The sequence below is a fragment of the Punica granatum genome, chromosome 4 (genome assembly GCF_007655135.1).
Source record: "Punica granatum isolate Tunisia-2019 chromosome 4, ASM765513v2, whole genome shotgun sequence".
NCBI lineage: Eukaryota > Viridiplantae > Streptophyta > Magnoliopsida > Myrtales > Lythraceae > Punica > Punica granatum.
In genome coordinates, this window is record NC_045130.1 from 18721930 (window position 1) to 18727424 (window position 5495).

The window sequence follows — 5495 nt, forward strand, 5'->3', positions numbered from 1 at the left end:
CCATACAATTAATCAACATACTTTATAAGAAAAAAAAATTTCTGACACTTAGGTGGTCTTAATTATATTATTCCTATGTATTGAGATCATGTGTCACATCAATCATTAATTAAATTACTATTACGGTCTTATTATCAGACAGCAGCAATGACAATATGTTTAAACATAATGTTCATTTCTAACATGTCAGTTTTCTGTACTCACTTTCAATTTCTTAAGTATCGGAGTTGCACCAAGACCTCCTGACTCAGTCTGATTTGTATCAAAACTATACACGATATACTGAAAGGTCAACTAGTTTTATTGTGCCATGAGTCATCAACAGACCATGCCATGCCTGTTCGACTATAGATGATGCTCTGGCAAATGTCGAGTGGAGAAGTAGCAGAAGCTGCTATAGGTGAGGAATGGAGAAAGATCATTGTTGAAACAGATTCTACTCTGAGCTCCAAAAGAGAGATGAATGACAGTCACAAGATGGCATCCCAAGGACCCCGTCTAATTAGATATAAAAAGTGTCGAAAGAACAACCAACCGAAGAGCGCTTTGGCTCGATATAGAAGATGTTATACATAACGATTTCCTTTAATAATGGCATGGAATTCTCTCATTGTAGGACCGCAAAGTAAAAAGCATCATACTTCTCGACATTCTTTAAGCCTTTCAATGGAATAAGAGCACCTCAAGAGGGCACTATAACTGCATCAACATTCGTTCAGCAACCGAGTCATTTAACATTACAACCAAAATTTCTTCTTACAATGATACACAGTAAAAGAAATTTATGATTTTGCAGATCTCTTCTTCGAATCCGAGCAGAGAAATGACTTCATCTCTTCAATGCTCATAACATTCTTAAGATCACATTTCAGTAAATAGGACTTGTCAAAAGATTCGGCAAACTTGGTCAAGTCTGGTGGATGACATGAATCATCGACCTTTCCCTTGAGGTGTTCCATCAAAACTAGACCTGCACAAGCAACGAAAAAGGAATTGACGATATCAATCACATTATGGTCAATTTAGATAACCTAAACTAAAGGCTCCATTTCTTCAACAAAATTTAATTCTGGGAAGCGAATTGAATTCCACAAACGCAAGTCGCAATAGATAACTAAGGGTTGCCTTGATTGCAAATAATTCTGAATATGATGATATTCGAGCTATCCTCCAACAAATCTTAAAAAGATCCATCATCCATCATTTAGAAGAATAAGCTTCGATTTGCAGTACCTGTCCTGTACCATAATATGTTATTTCACTTCCTAAACGGGCTTCTCAGAGGCATTCCATTATAGGTAACACGCCAAGATAGAGGAAATACTATAAGATGAAGAAACTAGCCCTCCTACTATTACTTTGCTAACAAAAGAAGGCTCCACAATTGGTGATCTCATGACCTTAAACATTAGCATCTCAAATATCAACTAGCAGATAAGGATACATACTATTTCTACAACTAGAAAATGCAATTTATTCACCGCAGCACTCACCCTATCAATCATAGGGACTATCCTATCATCAACAAGAAAGCACCTGAAATCAATATGATCAACTTATCCATCCGGTGTGAAAGCAAATGTCACAATGTATTCTAATCCAATACAAGGGGGGTTCACCAATTGATGTAATGGTCTTTAATTCATTAATAGTGTAACAAGGTCCAAATCAGAACATACCAAGGGCACGGAGCGTCTTCAGATCAAACTTCTCTGCGAGTTCCTCACATCCGATCACTTTAGCTCTTTGAATCACTAACATCTTCAAGCTCATCAAAAAATCCTGCAGAACCCTTGAACATCAACTCACATATTCACCCAAATGGCTGTCTAATTCAAGGGGAGTTCCCGTGAGACTAAAAATCAATTAAAAAAACTACAACTTACCAACTCAGACTCTGAGAGATGACACAGCCAACTAACATCTTTAATGTCATTATTACCCAGGATATCGTCTTCAAGATCCATGTGTGTTACAATTTCGTTTGGCTCCAACAGAGAGGTATATCTATTTTCCCACTAAATATGTATATCTGTAAACAACAGCGCGCCACGTATTAAGGCGAGACAAAGAAATAAAACAAATAAACCAGCCAAGCTAACTCGTGCATGTGCATAGTAAGGATTGGTGTGGACCAAGTTTCCCTTGAACTACTAAGGGCCCTATATTTAAGGGTAGAGATTTTGCGAACTGGAATCATAATTGAACCGGATTAAAGTCCACATTTTCAATTTTCAGTTAACCAAATTAAAAGGAATAAATAAATGAAAATTAAAATCAAGAACATGGGAAGCAGTGCGCAACCCTCAGCGTCACAACCTGTTTATATTTGTGTCAGCCACTAAAGTTTTACTGGCAAAGCTCATGCAAGCTTGGTAGAGCAAAATTAATGTTCAAGGAAGTAATATAGGCAGAGAATGGACAGGGCATATAACTCCACCTTTACAGTAAGGTTCGATAATTTATGCGATCACTTTGAATAAAAGAAGTACATTCTGAACAAAGAGCTGAAAGATTATGAAATGATTTGTCGTATTAAGACCTGTCCGTGGGATGCTGCTACTATAGGCTCTGGTGAAATCTCCGCAAATAACTCATCAATAGGCAAGTTAAGCTCCTTTTCTATTGTATGTAAGCAACCTCAGTAGAAAATGGAGCTATTTTATCTTGCAACAGCGACAGTTCATCCAGATATTCAGGAGGTATCAAATCCTGCAAACAGAATGTCACGTAATTTTGCTAGATACATATTAGATGTCATAACCATATAATTAAATATATAAACTATAGATTTTTTTCCGGTTACAATATATATACTATAGATTAAGTGGTCCATCCGCATTTATCTCAGAAGCTCAAAGGAAATTATAGTCAATTTCTACACAAAGGTAGAGTACAAATGTTGCAATAAAGGCAAACTGTTACATTTTCTCCTGCAAAAGATAGATATCATTGCCTAACCATTCATAGAAATTACAAAAGCTTTTATACCCTGAAAACACAGCGATTCTTTCCAAAATAGATGTAAAATCCGGAAAAATGGAAAACCAAACAGACAAACTAGCCCACTTAAATTAAGGATAGCCTCACTCACCGGCCGTGAAGAAACAGCTTGAGCAACCTTTATATATGTCTGAAAGAGTAAAGAAAGATGAAATTGTACAAAACAAAGTTCAGCATCTAGGAAAGATGAAACTGTACAAAGGCGTCAATGTGGTGGGTAAATACCGTGGACAAGGGCTGGAGGCGGACGAACTTCAATCAACTGTGCAATCGGACACGGACTGAGAGTAGAGAGAGACTTAATCAGGTTAGGGGCTCCGTTGACAATCGAGAACTCAATCGGACTTCAATTGACTGAGAGTAGAGAGAGAGAGGGAGAGACTCAAATCGAAATTATGGTTAGGGCTGGGCAATCGGTCTTCAATCGGGCTTCAATTGAGAATCGAGAACTCACCAATTACGTCAGAGACTCGGATTGGAGAGCAGCGAAGGATGGAGGAGCGTCGGAGCGTGAGCGAGACCAGAGGGACGGAGTCGGAAGTCGTCTGTGCTTCAGCCTTCAGAGGGTACGGGAGGGCCACGACCGTCGGGGTGAGATCACAGTGGCGCCAGCGTCACGTCGGGGTGGGATCGCCGTGGCGCCTGGAGTGGTTGAGGGCTCGAGGTCGTCTCCGTCTCGTCTGAGTCGTCTCTGAGTTCTCTCTCTGACTGAGTCTTTGTCTGTTGTCGAGAAAGAAAGAAGAGAAGAACTGATAGAAGAGAGAGGCGGAAGGAATGAACTGCTTGCATCAGAATTAGCCTATAATGGTTAGTAAGGATATTTTTGTAATTTTAAGTATAATGAATTAATGGGTTATCCGATTATAACAACACAATTAAATATTAGGGGTGATCGGTTCCGAATACCCTCTTATTTTCACGATACCTGGACCCTACCTTGTACCCCTACCCTATTGAATTCTGGAATCGAAACCTACCCGAAACCTATATTATACCACAGGTTTCGAGTACCTGTTAGAACTTGTAATATACCATAGGTTCCGCTCCTATATCAAAGTACGCAGCAGTTCTCGGTGCAATTGCTTAGTAGAGAAAATGAACACACAACAAAACTTTGAGATTACAAGTTGATAAGCATACCTTTCTTAACAGATGCTCAAGCTCCCGCAATTTCCCATAGGCCCTTCCATGGTAATAGTTAAGAGATTCCTTGTGATCATCGACTGCATTCTCCATTCGACGCGTCTTGCTCTCCATTCGACGCGTCTTGCTCTCAAGTTGAGTGAGCTGTGCGCTTACACCATGGACACTTGACAGCATGAAGCACTTCATCAGTGTGCTCTTTCATCCTCTTGTCGATCAGTGAAAGCAAGGCTCATCAAAGGAGCTCCTGACCTTCCCTCGCCCACATTTTGCAATCTCAATTTTAGTGATCATCGAATGACAATAATATCGTTTCTTGAATCAACAAAGATGCATTGATACAAAACAACTGAGTTCAACAAGAAATTCTCAGAATGTCCATGACACTTCAGATATACAGCTCTAGAACACTTAAAAGGGTCATCTGGAGTTTCAGTAATAACTAATAACCCGGATTACAGGATAATATTTAGAGCAATCCTTACATCCAAAATTAATAAAAACTGAAAACTTGTTTAGCCATATTAAAATAAACATTTCATCAAGCAGTTCTTGTGCAGAATTTATAGGAGAATTGACAGATTCTCATCCTTTGCTTCTTCTTCTTGTGCACAGCAACCATTCCATCAATCTCACTCTCAGCTTCTCCTCCTTCCTCTCTGCTCAGGCTCTCCCTTACACGACAGCAGAAGACAGAACAATAGCAGCTCTATATCTCTCTCCCTCTGAACTTGCCCTTCCTTCTCTCTCGCTCTCTCTCTCTCGTCAAAACAGAGAACACATAGACAAAAACTTTGTCACAAAACAGACAACAGCTTCCCTCAAAGTATTGAACTTTTCCTTGGCAGAGAGACGGAGACGAATGGGAGCCCCTAAAGAGTTGGAGACGAAAACAGAGAGCGAGAGGGAGAGCAGATGAAGACGAGAGAGTTGGAGTCTCAGAGACGACGGGGTTGAGAGAAATCGAGAAACGGAATGGAGATTGCTCAGATTAGAGAAGAGACGGAGAGAAGAGGAAGGAGACTGGAGATTAGGTTTCGGTTGTTTCAGCTGAGTTCATCCGCTTTCTTTTCTGCAAATGCATAGAAGATAATAACTATACTCTTTTTTAAAAAAAATAAATATCCGATTCCGGGCACCGGTTCTGGGTACCTTGTAGGCAGGAATTGGAACCATAATCGATTTTCACTGATTCCTTATTTTAATACCCGGACCCTATCATATTTTCAATACGAGCTACCTGGAACCTACCCTAACAGAGATTAGATTTCAATTATTTCTGCTGAGTTCATCCGCTTTCTTTTCTGCAAATGCATAGAAGATAATAACTTTACTCTTTTTTTCTTTTT

At 39.5% G+C, this 5495-nt stretch overlaps 1 long non-coding RNA gene across 6 annotated transcripts; it reads right to left on the reverse strand.

Annotated features, from left to right (window-relative positions):
- Window positions 1-2017: 2017 nt before the first annotated feature.
- LOC116204988 lies at window positions 2018-5232 on the reverse strand. 6 transcript variants are annotated; one of them, XR_004156430.1, is made up of 6 exons: window positions 4144-5231; window positions 3458-3752; window positions 3229-3284; window positions 3095-3133; window positions 2543-2712; window positions 2018-2032 (listed from the first exon to the last, which is right to left on the reverse strand). It is a non-coding gene; the product is annotated as an uncharacterized LOC116204988 (long non-coding RNA). The 6 variants fall into 6 exon arrangements; XR_004156429.1 differs by having other exon boundaries at window positions 3458-3782; XR_004156428.1 differs by lacking the exon at window positions 4144-5231 and having other exon boundaries at window positions 3458-4078.
- Between the last annotated feature and the right edge of the window lie 263 nt (window positions 5233-5495).